This window comes from Bufo bufo, chromosome 2 (genome assembly GCF_905171765.1).
Source record: "Bufo bufo chromosome 2, aBufBuf1.1, whole genome shotgun sequence".
NCBI lineage: Eukaryota > Metazoa > Chordata > Amphibia > Anura > Bufonidae > Bufo > Bufo bufo.
Window position 1 is genome coordinate 594,073,821 of NC_053390.1, and position 23,159 is coordinate 594,096,979.

A 23,159-nucleotide genomic window follows, 5' to 3' on the forward strand; every position below is an offset into this window, starting at 1 on the left:
TTTATTTCCTGAATATGTCATTTTGCCTGGGATGTTGTTAACAGCATTTAGATATATAACTTACAGCAGCCACCATGGTCTTTTGGCACAGTATACTGGAGGGGACTCTTTGATTTCTATTAGCGTTTTACGCACATGCATATCACCTGTGCAGTGGTTGTACAAGGAGGGAGTAGATAAGTTTTGACAATCACCAACCAATTGTGTGTGTTATTTGTCACTGTAATCCTGCCTGTGATGATAATTTGATGAGTGCTGAAAAGTGATCCTTACAGATCAGGAAGTGCCCTCTATTGTTAGGTTTAGTGGCCAGTGTGAAAACTGAAGGATATTAGGATTAGAATATACCATCCTTTTCTTAACAACATTTTGAGATATACCTTATAGCAGCCACCATAGTCTTTAGGCACAATAAACTGGAGGGGATTTTTTTCCACACATGCTCTGTGACCTGTGCAGTCATTGTACAAGGATGGAATAAATACACAGTTTTGATAATCACCAACCAATTGTGTGTGTCACTATAGTCCTCCCTGTGATGTTAATGAGATGACTGGTGAAAAGGGATCTGTACAGATCAGGAAGTGCCACGTATTATTATTATGTTTAGTGATAAGTGTTATAATGGCAGGATTTTAGGATTTTTTTTTCCAAATTTAGATAATGATGTGGAAAAGAAAAAAAATAACATAACTAAAATTAAAAAAATAAATAAACATAAAAGCTTGCTTTATACAGGTCACTGATGACATTTTTTTTTTTTTTTACAAAAAATAAAATATGAACACAGAGAGTGAAGGTTAATCTAGCTAGATAGATACAGTGGGATGCAAAAGTTTGGGCAACCTTGTTAATCGTCATGATTTTCCTGTATAAATAGTTGGTTGTTACGATAAAAAATGTCAGTTAAATATATCATATAGGAGACACACACAGTAATATTTGAGACGTGAAATGAAGTTTATTGGATATACAGAAAGTGTGCTATAATTGTTTAAACAAAATTAGGCAGGTGCATAAATTTGGGCACCACAAAAAAGAAATGAAATCAATATTTAGTAGATCCTCCTTTTACAGAAATTACAGCCTCTAAACGCTTCCTGTAGGTTCCAATAAGAGTCTGGATTCTGGTTGAAGGTATTTTGGACCATTCCTCTTTACAAAACATCTTTAGTTCATTCAGGTTTGATGGCTTCCGAGCATGGACAGCTCTCTTTAAGTCACACCACAGATTTTTAATTATATTCAGGTCTGGGGACTGAGATGGCCATTCCAGAACGTTGTACTTGTTCCTCTGCATAAATGCCTTAGTGGATTTTGAGCAGTGTTTAGGGTCGTTGTCTTGTTGAAAGATCCAGCCCCGGCGCAGCTTCAGCTTTGTCACTGATTCCTGGACATTGGTCTCCAGATCTGCTGATACTGAGTGGAATCCATGCGTCCCTCAACTTTGACAAGATTCCCAGTCCCTGCACTGGCCACACAGCCCCACAGCATGATGGAACCATCACCATATTTTACTGTAGGTAGCAGGTGTTTTTCTTGGAATCCTGTGTTCTTTTTACTCCATGCATAACGCCCCTTGTTATGGCCAAATAACTCAATTTTAGTTTCATCAGTCCACAGCACCTTATTCCAAAATGAAGCTGGCTTGTCCAAATGGGCACTTTTTGTGCTGTGGGCGGAGAAAAGGCTTCCTCTGCATCACTCTCGCATACAGCATCTCCTTGTGTAAAGTGCGCCGAATAGTTGAACGATGCACAGTGACTCCATCTGCAGCAAGATGATGTTGTAGGTCTTTGGTGCTGGTCTGTGGGTTGACTCTGACTCTTCTCACCATTCGTCGCTTCTGTCTATCCGAGATTTTTCTTGGTCTGCCACTTCGAGCCTTAACTTGAACTGAGCCTGTGTTCTTCCATATCCTCAATATGTTCCTAACTGTGGAAACAGACAGCTAAAATCTCTGAGACAGCTTTCTGTATCCTTCCCCTAAACCATAATGGTGAACAATCTTTGTCTTCAGGTCATTTAAGAGTCGTTTTGAGACCCCCATGTTGCTACTCTTCAGAGAAATTTAAAAGAGGAGGGAAACTTACAATTGACCCCCTTAAATACTCTTTCTCTTAATTGGATTCACCTGTGTATGTAGGTCAGGGGTCACTGAGCTTACCAAGCCAATTTGAGTTCCAATAATTAGTTCTAAAGGTTTTGGAATCAATAAAATGACAACAGTGCCCAAATTTATGCACCTGCCTAATTTTGTTTAAACAATTATAGCACACTTTCTGTAAATCCAATAAACTTAATTTCACTTCTCAAATATCACTGTGTGTGTCTCCTATATGATATATTTAACTGACATTTTTTATCGTAACAACCAACGATTTATACAGGAAAATCATGACGATTAACAAGGTTGCCCAAACTTTCGCATCCCACTGTAGATATGAGATAGATAAATAGATAGATACATTTTTCAAATAGGAAGCAACTAGCCTTGTAATACAGTATTTATGAGATGCAAATTACTGTAGTTCACAACTTATTTATTCATATACAATAAATAATCTGAAAACAGTCTAAAACTTAACACATTTTTTCAGAGAATTAAAAATCCATGTTTTGACAAATAATGTGAAATGCACAAGCAAAATTGACTAATTATGTGCACAGTAAATCTATTTCTGTACTGAAACGATGTAAATTAAACATTGACTTTGAGCTCCCACTAACAGAGTAATTGTACACTACAGGTTTACTGTAATTTTTCAGGTTTTATTCTGTAAATTAACTAACACTCATTAGCATGCAATTATTGTTCAATTATATATGATAGTGTTAGAAACATCAATTGAAGAAGATAAAATAAAAGTTTAATTGAATAGCTAAGGAGTCTAATGGATTCACTTTGCCTTGAAACAGATTCTGTTTCATGTGCCTTTGGTCTAATTCAAGATCAATAATTTCAGTCATAAACTTCACTGGTCTAGTGTGGTGCTCTAAAAGGGTGAATGATAATCTGTTTAACAGATAGATAGATAGATAGATAGATAGATAGATAGATAGATAGATAGATAGATAGATAGATAGAGAGATAGATAGTCTAAATCGCCGGTCTTATTAAATGGCCCCCTTTGTGTGGAAATGGCCATCTGACCAATGATTGGTCAGAAAATATGTCAGATAACCTGTTGGTGTAATACAACCCTAAAAAGGAAACCAGCCTTGTATCACAGTATTTACCTAGGGGGGAGGTTCACCGAGACCCAATGTGCATAGAATTTTAAAAGATTTGGATTTTGTTTAATTAACCAAGGCGCTAACCTTAAAAACTACTTAATCAGAATTTGTGAATATTTGCTACTACATAAATATAGGCATTTCTTTGTATCTTTCATTTTGGCGTAGCACAGTGTAAAATAAGTAAATTTGGTTTCTTTCCGTGCTCAATGTTGCACCATGCAGTGTGCCAGTCAAAACCAAATAGTATCCTTTTGCTGTGTTATTTGCATTCCTCTTTTTTCATAATGCCTTCGTAAACAGTGAGAAATAAAAATGAGTGGAAAAGTAGGTTTTTTTGTTTATTTTTTTATTTCAACGGAGGACCCTGCAGTGTACCAGTTTAACAATCCTTATCATTTTTCTGCTTTACATGCAGTATTTGCTTTGTTCCTGTTTCAACAGAGCATAGATCAGTACTTGAATAAAAATATAGTATAATAATAAAAGAGTATAATCTACTGCTTTTGAAATAGCATTCCTTTTTTCTAGGGCACAGAGGCACAGAGCATTGCCACATTTGAAGATATGTAATGTCCCCACAGTATTTTAGGTAAAACTACAAAGAGATCATGTGTATATATACAGTACAGACCAAAAGTTTGGACACACCTTCTCATTCAAAGAGTTTTCTTTATTTTCATGACTATGAAAATTGTAGATTAACACTGAAGGCATCAAAACTATGAATTAACACATGTGGAATTATATACATAACAAACAAGTGTGAAACAACTGAAAATATGTCATATTCTAGGTTCTTCAAAGTAGCCACCTTTTGCTTTGATTACTGCTTTGCACACTCTTGGCATTCTCTTGATGAGCTTCAAGAGGTAGTCCCCTGAATGGTTTTCACTTCACAGGTGTGCCCTGTCAGGTTTAATAAGTGGGATTTCTTGCCTTATAAATGGGGTTGGGACCATCAGTTGCGTTGAGGAGAAGTCAGGTGGATACACAGCTGATAGTCCTACTGAATAGACTATTAGAATTTGTATTATGGCAAGAAAAAAGCAGCTAAGTAAAGAAAAACGAGTGGCCATCATTACTTTAAGAAATGAAGGTCAGTCAGTCAGCCGAAAAATTGGGAAAACTTTGAAAGTAAGGGCTATTTGACCATGAAGGAGAGTGATGGGGTGCTGCGCCAGATGACCTGGCCTCCACAGTCACCGGACCTGAACCCAATCGAGATGGTTTGGGGTGAGCTGGACCGCAGAGTGAAGGCAAAAGGGCCAACAAGTGCTAAGCATCTCTGGGAACTCCTTCAAGACTGTTGGAAGACCATTTCAGGGGACTACCTCTTGAAGCTCATCAAGAGAATGCCAAGAGTGTGCGAAGCAGTAATCAAAGCAAAAGGTGGCTACTTTGAAGAGCCTAGAATATGACATATTTTCAGTTGTTTCACACTTGTTTGTTATGTATATAATTCCACATGTGTTAATTCATAGTTTTGATGCCTTCATAGTCATGAAAATAAAGAAAACTCTTTGAATGAGAAGGTGTGTCCAAACTTTTGGTCTGTACTGTATATGGGTGGAAATTAAAAAAAATATTAGAGATTAAAGGGTTTTTGCACTATACACCTATTTGGAAAAATTTCAATCTAAAGGAACTGCAAACGATTAGGATTTATATAGATTGGGAAAAAAGGGGATGAAATATCTAGGCCAGATATTTGAGGAGGATAGATTGAAAGATTTTAATACACTGACTTGGGAGTTCGGGATCCCCCAAAAGGATATGTATAAATACCTTCAGCTTAAGAATGCGTTGCGGACAGTGGTGCAGGTAGATAAATATAGAAGGGAAAAATCTGATAGACTGCATAAATTTACCAACGGAGGTGAAAGAGGAGGAACAACCTCAAAAAGATACAGGATTTTGATGGAGGGAAAGAAAAAACGGATTATAATACTTGCCGGGAGAAAATGGGAAAAAGAACTACAGTCTTTTACGGAAGAGAAATGGAAAGATGCTCTTAGAAGTTATGCTAGGGTCTCGGGTTCACATAAGATATCACAGTTTTTTATAGTTCATAGATTACATCGATCCCCATGGATGTTAAAAAGAATGGGCGTGAGAGTTTCAGACAAGTGCCCAAAATGTAGGGGAGAGAAAGCAGACTTAATACATTGTTTCTGGAGATGTCCCAGATTGTTCAGATATTGGACAGAAATAGCAGAGACGGTATTTGTATTTTTGAAGGTTCAAATATCCGAAGATCCAATAACCTGCATACTAGGGGCAACTGACCATTTGAAGTTAAATAAAGAGATACGACTGGTCCTGAGTAAAGTATTATTCAAGCTAGACTCCTTATACTTAGGAAATGGGTAAAGGTAGCTCCTCCGACAGGGGGACAGTGGAGAGAAGCAGTTGACAATTTGATTAAAGAAGAACGGGTGACGGAGGGCCATAGAAAAAAATCACAAAATCTTGATGAAATATGGAAAAAATGGTTACTTTAGGGCTGGATGGATGTTTTTTTTCTTTTCTCTCGTCCCCCTCCCTCTCCCTAAGGGTGGCGGGTGGTGGGTGGGTTCTGGGATAGAACAAGGGGGAAAAGAAAGAAAAACTTGTATTTGTAATTATTAATTAGTAATATGGACTTTCTATTGTTGAGTCAATGTTTTTTGGGTACAAATGTACATGTTTTTATAAAGTTGAAATAAAAGGAATTTATAAAAAAAAAAAAAAAAAACATGTCTAATATAACTGTTAGTGGGGCTTCCACATTGACAAGGAATAATTTACTTTACATATTCTGTTACTGTACAGGATGTCCAACAAAGAGGTGCTAGAGCCCTCCAAAGGAACTGGCAGTGGAAAAAATATTGCTGGAGCCAGCAGAAGTAGCAGCAGAAGAAGGGCTGGTGGCGGCAGCAGCCTCACCAACAGGCCAGAGCTGCAAGTGTTATGCAGCGGTTATGTTTTGACGACCAATCTCACTGACCTGGAATGGTTGACTCAGTGTTCAACATCATCTCAAGAGACATCAGACACCCACAGCCAGGAATCAGGACACCACACTTAGTTTGCATGGCCCGGGAACAACCTTTTGCTCTCACCTGTCCTGCAACTGCCTCTTTCTTTTGCTGCTCCTTCTACCAGGCAAATTATGTATGCCCATAATCCAATCAGTCGTATTAGTCTCATTCAAAAGGTTATTCATGAGGTATAAATAATACTCACTCTTTGAAAAAAATTGCAAATACCCTAATATGTGAAAGTCCAAAAGTGCCTATACTATATTTATTGCCTAAAATCCATAAGGACAGATTGAACCCCCCTGGATGCCCTATAGTTTCCTGCATTGGTTCATTGTTGCAACTTATAGCAATTTATGTAGATTTTTTTACAGAGAAAAGTAAAAACACTAGAGATGTTTATCTGATACTACAGATTTTTTGAGACAACTAGAAAAAGAGAGATGTGATAATGTCACCTTTCAGATGCACAGAGTTTGTACACTAATATTCCCCAACATGAAGGACTCCAATGCGTTAGGGAGATATTGATGCAGGATGCCAGTCTGGACAACTGCATGATTTCCTTCCTGATGACATTATTGGAGTTCATTCTTACGAAAAATTATTTTAGATTTAATGAAGATCATTACTTACAGCTCTGGAGGACTTCAATGGGGTCCTCCGCTGCGCCAAGTTTTGCAAATATTTTCATGGCGGCATTTGAGAATGAGCATATTTTCAATCATGGAAAATTATAAACATCATCCACATAGCTACACTATGGAAGGGTACGGAACAGTCACTGATGGAATTCATCGATTATCTAAATTTCTGCCATGAAACTATAAAATTTCAATTGTGCTATCACCCTAATACTATCCAGTTCCTAGATGTAGAGATTAAGAAAGGAGACAATGGGAGATTTAATACTACACTATATGCCAAGCCAAATGATCGAAATAATATATTGCTATATTCCAGTTATCACGCCCCACGCCTCTGTGAAAACAAGCTATTAATGAATATATGGAAATGTGAAATGATGATGATGGAAAGAGATTGCATTTGCATGGTTACAACTAGAGATTAGCAAATTTCATATTTTGAAATTCATTCACGCTTCGTTTGGTGGTAAAAGCATAATTGCGTTATGGATTCCGTTACCAAGGATGCTATGACGGAATGCATAACGGAATGCCTTTAGAGCTGAAAGTGGAGCAGAGCTGGCGGCCTACATTATTTCAATCATCAACTGTTGCTCCACCTGTAGTATACCACGACCTGATTCAGAACCTCACTCAGGCGTATTAGTCTTATTCAAAAGGTTATTCATGAGGTATAAATAATACTCACTCTTTTGAAGCTTTTCATGTATTATTCAGTCCTTTTATTCATATAAATAAATCACTATAATGCATAGGAATCCTGAGAGAGCTGAACTGATTGCAACCCCATGCTGCACGACGTTTCGGGGGTCACGCCGATGGGATGCCTTTAGCGGCATTCCTTCACAATAGAAGTCTATGGCCTGAATAACCAATCTGTCCGATTTCCGTAATGCAGAAGAGGACTCCCCTGAATAACGGAAATGGGACGGATCCGTTTTGAAGCCCATAGACTTTTATTATGATGAAATGAATAACGGAATGCCTCTAAAGGCATTCCGTTATGCATTCCATCATAGAATTGCGTTATTGTTCGTGGTAACGGAATCCATAGCGCCATTCTGCTTTTACCACCAAACGAAGCGTGAACGAATTTCATAACATGAAATTCGCTCATCTCTAGTTACAACCCAGAGGCACACGTTATTAAAGGGGCATGACCCCCGAAAAGTCGCTCAGCATGGGGTAGCAATCAGTTCAGCACTCTCAAGATTACTATGCATTATAGCGATTTATTTATATAAATAAAAGGACTGAAAAATACAAGCAAAAGCTTCAAAAGAGTGAGTAGTATTTATACCTTACGAATAACCTTTTGAATAAGACTAATGGGACTGAGTGGATTATGTGGATATAATTGTGGAGCCTGAGTGAGGTTCTGAATCAGGTCGTGGTATACTACAGGTGGAGCAACAGTTGATGATTGAAATGATGTATGCCACCAGCTCTGCTCCACGTTTCAGCGAGGAAGTTATTACTGAGGACAGTCAGCACCTACTGCCCAGTGCAGATTTAGAGTAGAGGTCTGCTGCTTCCTCCAGGCATGCAAGTAGAAATTATGAAAGTTGCTTGGTAGCAGGTGTTGAGAGCGGTCAGGGATGCAGCCATAAGGCCGGTGAGGGTGACAGACAGTAGGTGATGAGCAGACAGCAGTGGATGATGATGGAGCTGATCGTAAGTGGGAGCTGGGGGAAGAAAAGGCTTCATCATCATTAGGGGTGAGGGTGGCAGCATGCAGATGAGCCAGCAGGGAGGAAGCAGTGTGAGATCTGGAGCAAAACATGCCCGGTGTAGACCGTCTGCTACTCAGGAGCCAAACTGTCTGGAAACAGTTATGGTCATGGCTTCGGAGACAGCAGGAGGCACGGTGTCGTGGGGGTAAAATGTCACATTCACTGGTATGGGAATTTTTCATCAAATTGCTTGAGGATGTCAGCGTGGCCATATGTAGGTTCTGTGGGAAGAAGGTGAAGCACAGCCAGGGTGCCAAGGTTGGCACCATGGCCCTGCGTCAACACATGAAGTGTCACCATAAAGTGGCCTAGGACAACCGTGTCTCTAATGTAGTGGTACAGCCTGATGTATCTGCTCCCAGCGGCCCCTACCCCTTCTCCAGCAGTCAGGGCTCCACCACCTTAGCAGATAGGAGCTGTGCTTTCCTTCACATCATGTACTGGTCCTGATGTTCCTACTTCATTTCCGCCTACTCATTATTATGCGCTTCACAAGTAATCGATCACCGAGGCAATTGCAAAGAGAAAACAGTATGTGTGCACTCATCCAACAGTGTAGAAGCTGAACCTGCTCCTGGCCATTTGCTATTACTACAGTCCCACTGCCCATTTCAGAGAACTGATGGCTTGTGCCGAGCCAAGATGGAGAGTCCCAAGCGTCACTACTTCTCTAAAAAACCTGTACCAGCTCGTCATACGTATGTACAGCAAAAGGGGGGCCAGTCATTTAGACTGTTGGTGTCTGGTATAGTTCATGGCAGCGTCGACATGTGGAGCTGTAACTTTGGTCAAGGACAATATATGTCTATATGTCCTTTATGGCCACTGGGCAAATGTGGTTCTGGCCCAGGCACACCAGTAACTTGGCCAGGTGATGGCAAAGCTGCCTCCGCGTTCTCATGCTGTGATTGCGACGTCAATGTCCTCCTTTGCCTCCTCATCCTCCACCTTGTCCTAAGCCTCCACTGTAGGCTTAGTTCAGAGTGGTCCTCCAACATTCCACTGTCACGACCATGGTCATGGTCGTGACTCCTTGAGCCGCATACAGTTGCCCGCGGTCTGGTCTTGTAGTCAATCACAGGTGAGGGCTGTTAGTATGATGCCTCACGTGTGGTTGCCGCTGGCAACATGATGTTATTTGGCAGTATAGCAGCCTGAGCTGGTTGCTAGGCAGCTTGCTGTCAAGTGAATGTGGTTGCACCTGGCGAATGTGGTGTACACAGGATTTTAGTTATGTGTGCATTTCCCCTTTAAGTGACACTTACCTTCTTTGGTGTTGGAAGGGTTAATTCCTTTCCTTGTATGTCTGTGTGGGTGTGGCTACTTGGGCTATTTAGCCTCTGCTGGAAGCCTGTAGCTGAGGGGTACTCCAGGCATGTTATGCTGGAGTCATCCTCCTGGTATCCTGATGCCATCTATCCAGTGAGGGCCACCCTTGTGGTCATAAAACATGTACTGATGTTAAGCTTATGTTTGTGTGGTGTTTTACCTTATTGCAGCTATGGATCTGGTTCCTGTGTGTTTAATGTTTGTGTGCTGTCTCCCTTTGTGTTTGGTGTGGACTTCAGCATTTGAGCACGGGTTCCAGTCTGTGTGTCTGTGGCAGGTAGGTGTGGAAGTGGTTTCACTCACCTGCCATATCCATATGTTGTATATGTTTCCCTTTCCTTGCAGCTTGGCCAGTTTAGACTCCAGTTCGTCCGTGTCTAGGAGGAACAGGTTGTATTACCCTGCTCCTAGTCCAGGGATTTCCTGAGGGCTAGTAGGGACCCGAGGTTCCTGAGTATGAGCCCTCCTACCATCTGGGTTGGCTCATACGGTTAGGAGTCAGGGTCAGAGTTAGGGATGCTTTAGGAGGTGACCTGCTCCCTGATTCTGTTGTCCTGGCCTAGCAGCTTCCCATTATCCCTTTAACATCGCACGGCGGGGGGTATCCCCCACTCTCCGCCGTGACATCCACCTATGCAGAGCACAGTGGTGTCATGCTGTTCTGCATGTGATGGATGTCCAGCTCCCAAGAGAATAGCTTGTAGACTCAAAGCTCAGATCCTATGGTATGTTCATACCCTAAGAAAGCTTGGAAGAGAAGGAGGTGGATCCAGTGACTAAAATCATATCTTCTTTATTGACAACTGTTCACATTAAAAAAACGAACAACATAATCTAGACAATGCGTTTCAACCGTAACAATGGTCTTACTTATAGACATAAATTAATAAAATACAGGCATGGAATATATACGCAAATTGTCAGCTGTTATCAGTGATCCATAATTTCAACAAATTACAGAAAGTGCATCAGGTGTAGCATGCAGACATAGGGAGTGGCATTGCAATTTAATTTGAATAGTGGGCTGACACAAGGAGAAAGCTCAAGTAGAACTGGAAACATCTATAAATAGTGTATGTGATTGGACACACTCCTGTTTTTTGGACTTAACAATAGTGATCAAATACTTATACAAAAAACTGATGAAATACTGAGTACTGTGTGTCAGAGGCCATTAAAGTCCTGCATGAAGGACTTTTTTACAATCTGAATAAAACCGATTCCCGATTCCAGGGATATGCTGATTCACCTGTAGTGTACAGCATTGTCCTCCAAGCCAGTTTAAAACACTGGCCCCCCCCCCCCCCCCCCCTAGGGTTCTGTGCTCTTGCAATATGTGGATTATTTGTTATTGTGTAGTATGTCAGAAGAGGCCAATGTAACAGATGGTTTATCTTTGTTGAAATAGTTGTCTGAATGTGGACACAAGGTGTCACGCAAGAAAATGCAATGGTGTAGAAAGCAAGTTGAATACTTGGGCTTTGTTTTCACAAAAGGAGAAAGGAGAATCAGCACAGAAAGAGTCCAGTCTGATTGCGGGCCTAGTCATCCCGCACACCAAGAAAGAAATTTTATCTTTCCTTGGTATGATAAACTACTGCAGACAATGGATTCCTGATTGCTCCTACTATGACAATGTAATGAGACAAGCCCCTCTGGCAGACATGCCAGATCTCATCAGGTGGTCTGAGGAAATGTTTAATGCATTTGATTATTTGAAATGTTCTTTTAATGACAAGTCTGGGTTTGGACCTCCCTGACTACAAACTCACATTCCACGTATATGCTCGACAAAATTGTAAAACCATGGTGGGCGTGCTGACAAAATATCACGGAGGTAAGTTATGTCCTTGTGCTTTTTTCTCAAAGGTGGTTCTGGCATCCGTCCAAGGAATGCCGGCCTGTCTGAGATCTCTTGCAGCCTGTGCTATGATGGTTGAGCTTGCAACGCCACTCACAATGGGACATGAGACCATCCTGTACACCACACATGATGTAGTAGGCCTTCTCAAAGGCATACACACATAGCACATGTCCGCACAAAGACTATCTGGATATGAGATTCTACTCCTCAGCAATCCCTCCCTCCAAATCAAATACGCAACACACACCTCAGGTCCAGCACCTATCTTGAATGCCCTATTAGGACTTAAAGGACCTGAGGATCACTTGACAGAGGCACATGATTGTATACATGCCATACAACATGAGACATCACCCCGCTCTGATTTACAATCTGTACCAGTAGAAGGGAATCCTGATGTTTTTGTTGATGGATCCTGCAACAGACCAAATGACAACACTTATCATGCAGGATATGCTATTGTTATGCTACCCGATATTGTCCTGGAAGCCAGACCCATCACATACCAATCTGCACAAGCAGCAGAATTAATTGCACTCACGAGAGCATGCATACTACATGAAGGCAAGCCAGTCACCATTTACACTGACAGCAGATACGCACATGAAGTGGTCTGGGACCATGGGGTCATTTGGCAATGGAGACGATTCATTGCAGCTGATGGTAAGCACATCTCACATTCACAACTTGTCATACAACTTTTAGAAGCCATAAGATTTCCCTCACAGATTGCAATTGTCCACTGCAGGGCGCATACTGGTGGTGGCAATGCCCTGGCAGACGCGGAGGCCAAGAAGGCTGCACTGATGGCCCTGGCCACATTGCAAATGGTAAAATTAGTACCTCCTTTACTTGAGTTAACTCAGATGCTTGTGGATCTCCAGTCCTCAGCTACTGACGATGAAATGGCCAATTGGTGTTATCCAATCTTGCAGAAAAATCCTAGGACAGGATTATTCTGCAAAGAGGGGGAAACATGCATACCACAGCACAGCTCCCCTCTGTTCATTGCACATTTTCATGGAGTAGGACACAACAGCATTCAAACAACACACATGCTGCTAGCACAGAACTTTTATATTACAGGCATTAAACAGTTAGTGTTAGATTATGTGGGAAGGTGTATCACATGTTTGAGGAACAACTCAAACACCAATGTAACCATATTGATTTAAGCCCTAAGTGAAATTGAGGAAAAAGTTGCTTGCAAGTCTCCTTGTCTTCCACAGGAACCAACTCACCCATTCCAAGTGGGAGATATCGTGCTGATAAAGAAATTAAAGAAAGGAAAATTCGCAGGAGACTTTACCTACGGACCACCGACTACAGTGGTAGCCGCGACCAGCACAGCTGTACTTACAGAAGAAGCACCTACCTGGATCCACGCCACCAGAGTAAAACTGGTAAAGGAGGCACCCCAAAAGGAGGTAATAACGGGGACAGACAGTCCTGACCTCAAAAAAGGACAAAGTGAGGTACTAACGGGAGCAGACAGCTCTGACCTCCACCAGGATGCACTCCCTCAATTCTGGAAGATGCACAGACGGTTCACTTGGACTGTGGGATTACTGACAATCCTAATGACTCTGCCGGAGGATAACAAAGCTGAAGTTGCTATAACTCAGAAAGGTGGAATCACTACCTTCTGGTACAATTCCTCCAGTACTCAAGTTGCAACTTACTCCTTCTGTTTATGCAGCATAATGAAGTGCAGTCCTTCCACGAGATGCGGCAACCACTATAAGAATGGACATACCCTCAGAAACAAACAAACCCCCTCAAACCCCGTATCTTAAATTTTAACAATATGAGAGCAATATCTGACCCAACATATGAGGAGGCTCTTGCAGCAGAAACTGGGTTCTCTGATGCCAACCTATGGTTAGAATGGATGAAGTACAGCGCAGCTTCAGTAAATAAAAGCAATTGTTATATATGTGGGACAACTAAGCCTCACCTAGGTACTGTGCCCTTATTATTGCCATCTAGTGTTGAGGAATGTTTTTTGCAATTATTCTCAAATTGATCTAGTAACCAGTCTGCATGTGAAGAATGGAAGCAAAAATACCCACTCCTCATAAAAACTCCCCGCCCTGGTGCTGTATACATATCTATCCTGGTAACTATACCTGCCACAGAGGGGGAGATCAAGGAAGATCCCTGGGTGATTTCACTGAAGGATACTGTGCAACTTACAGTGAAACAGATACCTCCCTCACACAGAATCAAGTATACTCGATTGGAGATGTATATTGGATCTGTGGGGATGGAAAGATAAGATCTAGACTAGAGGGTTCCTGGAAAGGTGAATGCTCCCTTGCTAAAGCCATCATGGTCTTTTTTTTTTTTTTTTTAAACTAAACTGATATTTTGATAGGTTGATTGTCTAATATTGTTTTAGTGGTGGGAGCGGTATAACTTAAAATGAGGAGGGACGATACTTGTCCGGGCGATTCTGTGTAGACCTGGGTGACATACAATAGACACCTTTACTGTAAACAGAAGCTTCTCTGGACAGAAAACGTTATCCATTGTTCTAACAGTCAGGGAGTTTCCTCAGGCCTGGAACACCCTTAGGTCTAAATTTTTGCATGTGATTTAAACAAAAGAATCTTCATCTTTCCAATCTCACCTCTAGACATCAACTAGGAGTTGTAAATAGCTTCTGATCATAATTATGATTACCGACTGATTAAATCTACTCCAATGTTAGATTAATGTAACGGCTATGTGTGAATATCATGTATAATACATATATAAAAATATATAGTATACCAATATACAGTGTCCCTTCCCCTTAACCCCTTTGGGACCGGGCTCATTTTCACCTTAAAGATCAGGCCATTTTTTGCAAATCTGACCAGTGTCGCTTTATGTGGTCATAACTTTAAAACGTTTTGACTTATCCAGGCCATTCTGAGATTATTTTTTCGTCACATATTGTACTGCATGACACTGGTAAAATGGAGTAAAAAATTTGCAAATTTTTAAGTTTCAATTTCTCTACTTCTATAATACATAGTAATACCTCCAAAAATAGTTATTACTTTACATTCCCCATATGTCTACTTCATGTTTGGATCATTTTGGGAATGATATTTTATTTTTTGGGGATGTTACAAGGCTTAGAAGTTTAGAAGCAAATCTTGAAATTTTTCAGAAATTTTCAAAAGGCCACTTTTTAAGGACCAGTTCAGGTCTGAAGTCACTTTGTGAGGCTTACATAATAGAAACCACCCAAAAATGACCCCATTCTAGAAACTGCACCACTCAAGGCATTCAAAACTGATTTTACAAATGTCGTTAACCCTTTAGGTTTTCCACAAGATTTAATGGAAAATAGAGATACAATTTCAAAATTGCCAAACAAACAAAACTCAATATTTATGGCCCTGATTCTGTAGTTTACAGAAACACCCCATATGTGGTTGTAAACTGCTGTACGGGCACACGGCAGGGTGCAGAAGGAAAGGAATGCCATTCGGTTTTTGGAAGGCAGATTTTGGACTGTTTTTTTTACACCATATCCCACTTGAAGCCACCCTGATGCTCCCCTAGAGTAGAAACTCCAAAAAAGTGACCCCATTTTAGAAACTAAGGGATTGGGTGGCAGCTTTCTTGGTAGTAGTTTAGGGTACATATGATTTTTGGTTGCTCTATATTACACTTTTTGTGAGGCAAGGTTACAAAAAATAGCTGTTTTGGCACAGGTTTTTTTGTTATTTACAACATTCATCTGACCGGTTAGATCATGTTGTTTTTTTTTTAGAGCAGGTTGTCACGGATGCGGCGATACCTAATATGTATACAATTTTTTTATTTATGTAAGTTTTACACAATGATTTCATTTTTTAAACTAAAAAAATCATGTTTTAGTGTTTCCATAGTCTGAGAGCCTTAGTTTTTTCAGCTTCTGGGCGATTATCTTGGGTAGGGTATGATTTTTGCGGGATGAGATGACAGTTTGATTGGCACTATTTTGGGGTGCATATGACTTTTTGATCGCTTGCTATTACACTTTTTGTGATGCAAGGTGAAAAAAAAATTGCTTTTTTTATACTTTGTTTTAATTTTTTTTAACGGTGTTCACCTGAGGGGTTAGGTCATGTGATATTTGTATAGAGCAGGTTATTTCCGGACGCGGCAATACCTAATATGTATACTTTTTTTAATTTATGTAAGTTTTACACAATAATATCATTTTTGAAACAAAAAAAAATTCAGTTTTTTCAGTTTTTGGGAGATTATCTTATGTAGGGTCTCATTTTTTGCAATATGAGATGACGGTTTGATTGGCACTATGTTGCTATTACACTTTTTGTGATGTAAGGTGACAAAAAATGGCTTTTTTTACACCATTTTAATTTTTTTATCTTTACGGTGTTGACCTGAGGGGTTAAGTCATGTGATATTTTTATAGAGCAGGTTATTACGGATGCGGCGATACCTAATATGTATCCTTTTTAAAATTTACTAAAGTTTTACACAATAACAGCTTTTTTAAAACAAAAAAAAAATATGTTTTAGTGTCTCCATATTCTGAGCCATAGTTTTTTTAATTTTTGAGAGATTATCTTAGTTAGGGGCTCATTTTTTGCGGGATGAGGTGATGGTTATATTGGCACTATTTTGGTGGGCATACGCCTTTTTGATCGCTTACTGTTGTACTTTTTGTGATGTAAGGTGACAAATAAAATGGTTTATTTAGCACAGTTTTTATTTTTTGTTTTTTACGGTGTTCATCTGAGGGGTTAGGTCATGTGATATGTTTATAGAGCCAGTCGATACAGACGCGGCGATACCTAATATGTTTACTTTCCCCCCCCCTATTTTTTACCAATTTCTTTTACTTTATCTGGGGGAAATGACGTTTTTGTTTGTTTTAATGAAACTTTTGATTTTTGGGGGGGAAACTTTATTTTTTCACCCCCTTAAAAGTGACCCCCCCAAAGCATCTCACCCCCTTAATTGTGACCTCCACAGAAGCCCTTAACAGTGACAATGATAGTGGTTTGATCCTTAACAGTGACCTCTACAGTGTCCTATACCATTAACAGTGACCTCCACAGTGCTCCACCCTCTTAACAGCAACCTCCCCAGCACCCGTTTCCTTAACATTGACCTCAATAGCAGCCCGCCCCTTAACTCTGACCTCCACAGCGCCCCACCTCCTTCACTTTGAACTCCCCAGCACCTTACCTCTTCACAATGACCCCCACAGTGTCCCTCCCCCCTAACAATGACCTCCACAATGCTCTGACCCCTTAACAGTGACCTCTACAGAAACTTGCTCCCTTAACAGTAATATATAACAGTGAAGGTAAATGTCTGAGTTGTTATGGAAATCTGATGTAAAACTGTGTGTATCTCAAGAGGGGCAGTAACGTGTTAAAACCTAGAGTTTATTAGGACAATTAAGATCCCAAACAGGGAAGAGAAAGCCCCTACCAGACAAACTAAACAAACAACGATGCGGGACCCACGTGAGTGAGTCACCTATAGGTCAAGTCCACTAACAAGCAATGTATGAAGGCGGTACTGACCAAAACAGACACTGTATTGAGTCTACGGCGGTATACCATAGACTAGTAATTATGCCAATAAGGCGAAAAAAAGGGGTAGATCTTACCGGTGGTACATATCAGGACCAGGTAGTCCAATACACGGGAGATGGAGGAGATTCTCATGCTTGAAAAAACATCCTCCGGTCGGTTGTACCTTGGTGCCAAAGGGCTACAGGGAGAAACTGTCCCTGTTAATGCCCTACTTGGCCTATGAATCTCTAAGGTAACCTCCTAACACGGGGTCCTTTCCCCGCAAGGGGTGGCCCCGTCCGGAACCTAACCCTAATAAATGAACCCTAAATAGCCCTGTTGGGACAAGGAGATTGGTCCTATTAGTATAAGAGCTACCAGGGTATGGGGAACTAGTATAATGGATATATTCAAAGTCTAAGGGGGTTGCCTGCCATTGAATGCCCCTTCTTAGGTCCCATGTTGTGAGTGATATTTACTATCGCCGCCAGCATTAGCGTGGGTGTAGTAGTAGGAGCCGCCTGGACTGCCTCAGCGACTCCTCCCACCCCCGCTACCTACATTGCACAGCCGACGCCGCGCTCCGCCCTGGACCACACCTCCAGGCTATGACGCCCATGATGACGTCATTGAAGCCGCGCGGTAGTCGGGCTGCCCATTGGACGAGTGCGCATGCGCTGGGAGGGAGGCGGACCGTCGCATCAGCTGACATACCTTTAGTCACATGACGGCGGCCACACTCCTCACGCAGACGCACTGCCAGCTTGCCCCGTCCATTTAAATTAATCGGCGCGCATAGCAAGAGGGACCTGCAAGCTTCTATTGGCTAATATGTTTTTTGGGAAAATCTCAAGTCATTCGTCCTATAGAGCTGAGACCTTGCAAAAACCTTCTTGGGCACTTAATGTACTCATATGCCAAATTTGTGCAGATCGGTCCACTCAGTTGAGCATGCATAAAGAACAGATAACCAGAGAGACAACAGACAGAAATTCATTTTATATATAACAGATAACTACCCCAGCATGACACATTGTTTTATTTTCCTACTGCCCCCCGGTTCCACCACTGTCAGCAATCAAAGCTGTGCTGAAACACAGTACACAGTCCAGACTGCTGTGCTGTTCTTACATAATGGAGAGGACTCCTGTGCTCATATATGGCCGTCCTCACAATGTATGTCAGCGTAACTATCACAGTGGGTAAACAGACGACAGTCTGGACTCCTAATGTGCCGCACTACTTACCAAGATTGTGATTCCTTTGTTATGAGAAAATTACCTGCTGTTTTCCAGGTCATTTTTTATATTTAATTTATAATCAAAAACCCTGCAGTTTTTGCACTGGCCACTATGTCTAATAATTGTCGCCACTTCTTGGTTTGTACAGATCACTTGACTGCAATTAACTCATTCTAGTCCTGCTTGTAATTATATCATCCATGTGCCATTCACCATTCACAACAGGTGATTGTCAGATCATATCTATTCGTTCCTTGTAGAATGACCTCTCCACAGGTCACAGAGCATACCTAGAAAACTCGCTCATAGAAGTCAATGAGGTCCTCTCCTGACCATTGTGTCTGTGGAGCATGGGGCTGCCATTAAGCAATTTTATTTGCTTTCTAAATGCTGTTAAGAGTAGCTCAGGCAAGATGGCCACCCCCCATCATCATGTTCAGGAAATGAACTAAAATAAATCTACAATCAGAAAATAAAAACTGATTAGAAAAAAAGGAGATGTGTTACATCTGATTTTAACTTTCAGATAAATTTTTTAGGACACATTTCCTTTAAGGGGTTTATAATAATTTGGGCCGTTGTGTTTTTCATCCTTTTTTAAAACTTCACTGTTGTCTATGGAGGGTAGTGTCACACAGCTTTTTGTTTCACTTTGTGATGAGTTTTTTGAGCCCAAACCAGAATTTGATCCAGCAGTAAGGAGACATATAAGACAAGTTATTCCTTTATATTTCTCAAAACCCTTGTGTGACATCACTCCTAAAATGTCCCATTTAGAGCCTGCTGTGATTTAAAAAAATGAAGTGAAAACTGGAAACAAAATGACACTAATGGAATGAAGCATTGTGTGTAGCTCACTTTAAAGTTTTCTATTCCCTACCAGAGAATATCAGCCGGATGATTTTTAGCAACCAAAAAACTCCTGGACGAATGACACAGGAACATCACCTAAGTGAATTCAGCCTTATGGTGGCATAATTGGACTTTCTTTGCATTATTTTCTATGTGGAAAAGAACCTGGAGAAAGATTGGAGTGCACCACCGCATGTGTTCAGATTTGATTGGTGTTTTAGGTGTTCATATACACCTTTTACGGCTAAAAGCTTACATTTCAGAAATAGCTAAAAATTCTAATACTATGAAAATGTGTGCACGGACAATACCATCTGCATCTTGTTGTAGACCTGCAGCGCTTGTGGGTCTGACCAGATGACAGCAAACCACTAGAGATTAATTATTACACTTACCAAGGTAAAAAGAATGCTGTACGATACATCTATTCAAGATTCATGCATTGCTTTGGAACATTGGTCCTGATTGATGACTACTGACTTATCAAGTATATTGTCACAGGCAATTACATCTTTGAGTTAAATATTTAAAGGAATGACATACATCTTTTTCAGTGACTTGAAGGAAGCTGTTAAGATATCACTGGCGTGTTGTTAAATCCGGAAAATATTTTCTATTGTAATGCACTCCTTACAAAGAGCCTACAATATTTATTTCAACAGCGGAAATGTACAAAATATCTTATACTTGATATAACTGCATCATTATTCCCTTCATGTCATATATTTATTCTGAAATTGTAAAGCGTTGCGATGCACTAATAACACCATTTTAATGCTTCAAAGTAGCTGCCTTTTTTATTTATTTTTTCATCTCATGACACCATTGTGATAACTGTGCCGCCTTAGGGTGGGTTCACATCACGTTTTTCATCTATGTTTAGCGTGTACGTCAGGAATCCTCTTGTGGGATACATCTGATCGAAGGCTCATAACGTGATGTGAACCCACCCTTAGGGTACATTCACACATCCGTAGAATGGGACCGCATTCGTTCTGCAAATAGCGGAATAGGTGCTGACCCATTCATTCTCTATGGGGCAGGAATGTATGCGGACAGCACACAGTGTGCTGTCCGCATCCGCATTTACGAAGCGCGCCCCCGATCTTCCGGTCCGCGGCTCCGGAAAAAAATAAAACATGTCCTATCCTCGTCCGCAATTGCGGACAAGAATAGGCAGTTCTATAGGGGTGCTGGCCGAGTGTATTGCGGATCCGCAATTCACTACGGACGTGTGAATGTACCCATAGTTAGATGGATTTGTCAACATGATTTTGGCATATTAGATGCAGTACTATTATTCTAGATAACTATAATTTTAATTTTCCTATTGCCCCCCCCCCCCCCCATTACCCTATTACCAACACTAAAAAAGGTGCATTGAAATACATTGTCAGGACTGTTGCAAAGAGTCCTTTCTATTGTGTTAGCACAGCAGTCTTGACTGTGTCCTTAAAGGGGTTGTCTGGGTTCAGCTCTGAACCCAGACATACCTCCATTTTCTCCCAGGCAGCCCCCCAGACAATTCATGCTCCGATGCTCTCCTTTGCCCTGCTCTAAATCGTGCAGGGCAAAGGCATTTTCAGGAGTTCAGGTGCCGAACCAGGCTCTCCATGGGGCTGCCAGGAAGACCGGTGATGTCACCGGCACTGATGGGCGGGCTTTAACGCTGCCCTAGCCAGTAAAACAGCTAGGGCAGCGCTAAAGCACGCCCATCAGAGCCGGTGATGTCACCAAACACATTGCCGGGCGGAAGCTTCCGCCCGGCAGTGTGTTATTGTAAACAAAAGAGCCCTTGACCTGCAGTCCTATGTAACACCACAGATAACACAGTGATAACTCTAAGCACAGGTAATATGGTAGATGTCACCTGCAGTCCTATGTAACACCACAGATAACACAGTGATAACTCTCTGAATACAGAGAATGCAGTAGATGTCACCCGCAGTCCTACATAACACCACATATAACACAGTGATATTTCTCTGAGTACAGATAATGTAGTAGATGTCACCTGCAGTCCTATGTAACACCACAGATAACACAGTGATAACTCTCTGAGTACAGATAATGTAGTAGATGGGTGTGAGGCCCCAGAATTCAGAACAGGCACAGTGTGACCTGAAGTCTGGGACCAGGCTGCGGCAGTGTGGACCAAATTCTATATCCACCCCCCAAAAAAAAAAAAAAAGAGATATTTGTATAGACATAACCTACGTTGCTATGAAATATATAGGAGAGTACAGCACCATACCGGTTACATCCAGTGACATCTCCTGTGAAGTAGGCTTTACAGCGTCTTCATTCGGAGATAAGACCGCCATGATACCTTCTTTCAGCCGCGTCTCTGCAGAGTTTCACAGAAACATTTTTAGATTCTTCACTTTACTATCATCCTCAGATAACAGACCTCCCCTCCCCCATAGTGCCCATAAGTATAATGCCCTCTGTATAATTATAATATATAATAGCCCCCTCTGTATAATTATTATTAATAATATTATAATGGCCCCCTCTGTAGTGTTATTGTAATAATTATGGTCCCCTCTGTATTAGGCAACATTCACACGTCAGCAGAATGGGTCCGCATCCGTTCCGCAATTGTGCGGAATGTGTGCGGACCCATTCAATCTATACGGACAAGAAAAGGCATTTCTATAGGGGTGTCGGCCATGTGTATTGCTGAAGCGCAATACACTACGGACGTGTGAATGGACCCTTATAGTAATAATTATGGACCCCTTCAGCCCCTCCGGCATACAGTCCGATGTAAGATACAACCTTCCCCCTGCCTTCAGCTCCTCCGACATACAGTCCCATGTAAGATACAACCTTCCCCCTGTCTTCAGGTCCTCCAGCATACAGTCCTGTGTAAGATACATCACTCTCCTGCCTTCAGCCCCTCCAGCATATAGTCCCATGTAAGATACAACCAGGGCCGGTGCAAGGGTTTTTGCCGCCCTAGGCAAGATAAAAATTGCCGCCCCCCCCTTATCAGATGATCTGCCCATATCATGACATCACATATGTTCCACCCCTTTCTCAGCTTTTAAATTAAAAGAACTGCTATGTTTCCCTTACGGTTAATCTAGCTTCTTGTAACTGTCCCTTTTTGCAGAACGGAATTGCGGACCCGGATCCTCAATTCCGATCCTGAAAAAAATAGAACATGTCCTATTCTTGTCCGCAATAGCGGACAAGAATAGGCATATTCTCTTAGTGCCAGCAATGTGCGGTCCGCAAAATGCGTAGCGCACATTGCCGCTGTCCGTGTTTTGTGGATCCGCAAAACACACACGGATGTGTGAATGGACCCTAAATGTGAGGTAAATTAGTTTCCAATGTAGTATTAATAACTAAACAATTACATAATACACATATTGCATCGTCTACTTACCACCAGGACAATAAGATGATCTGGTCTCTGGCTGCAGTCTGGCTCTGGGGACTCCCTTGTCACTCTCTGCCCCCCCCCCCTCCTTGTCACTCTCATTCTACCCCCCCCCTCCCTTGTCACTCTCATTCTACCCTCCCTCCCCTGTCACTCTCATTCTACCCTCCCTCCCCTGTCACTCTCATTCTACCCCCCCCTGTCACTCTCATTCTACCCCCCCTCCCTTGTCACTCTCATTCTACCCCCCTCCCTTGTCACTCTCATTCTACCCCCCCTCCCTTGTCACTCTCATTCTACCCCCCCTC